At 44.5% G+C, this 748-nt stretch overlaps 1 pseudogene; it reads right to left on the reverse strand.

Moving 5' to 3' along the window:
• The window catches only part of LOC102752673, an 8,392-nt pseudogene that overhangs the window by 1,143 nt on the left and 6,501 nt on the right, over positions 1-748 (reverse strand).

The raw sequence follows: 748 nt of genomic DNA on the forward strand, positions 1-748 counted from the left end.
TACTATGTCACTGCAAGACAGGGCTCAGGAAAACTTGGCTGAACAGAATACAATCCTGTCTCTTCCATGGCATCCTTGTTTGTGGCTGTATTGTCGGGCCCTTTTACACTGTAATGTTTTAACAGCTTTATAGAGTTACTAGAGGCCCAGTGCATGAAATTTGTGCATGGGTAGGGTCCCTAGGCCTGGCCAGTGATCAGGGCCAATCTGTGGGGTGACCAGTGGGGCGATGGGGTGGGAGGGACCTGCTGGCACCCGCCTTAGCCAGCCTAGGGCCTACTGGCTACGGGCAGCTCCTGCATTGAGCATCTGCCCCCTGGTGGTCAGTGTGCATCATAGCGACCAGTCATTACACCAATTGTTCCGTTTCAGTTGATTTGCATGTTAGGCTTTTATTATATAGGATAATTCACATCCCATACAATTCACTCTGCAATGTAATTGTAATACATTCTGTAATTTTAAACTTTTTAATAAAAATGTTATTGTTTATGTAAAAGGTTATAAAACAAGTCTTAAATGCTTGTATTAGTAAAGAAAAAAAATTTAAAATCAATGACCAAAGGTTCCACCTTAAAAATTTTGAAAAAGGCCCTGGCTGATGTGTCTCAGTTCGTTGGAGTGTCCTCATCCCATACACCAAAGAGTGGCGGGTTTGATTCCTGGTCAGGGCACATGCCTACGTTGGGGCTTTGATCCACTGGTTGGGGCTCATGTAGGAGGCAACTGACCAATGCTTCTTCTTCAT

Source organism: Myotis davidii, unplaced genomic scaffold (assembly GCF_000327345.1).
Source record: "Myotis davidii unplaced genomic scaffold, ASM32734v1 scaffold198, whole genome shotgun sequence".
NCBI lineage: Eukaryota > Metazoa > Chordata > Mammalia > Chiroptera > Vespertilionidae > Myotis > Myotis davidii.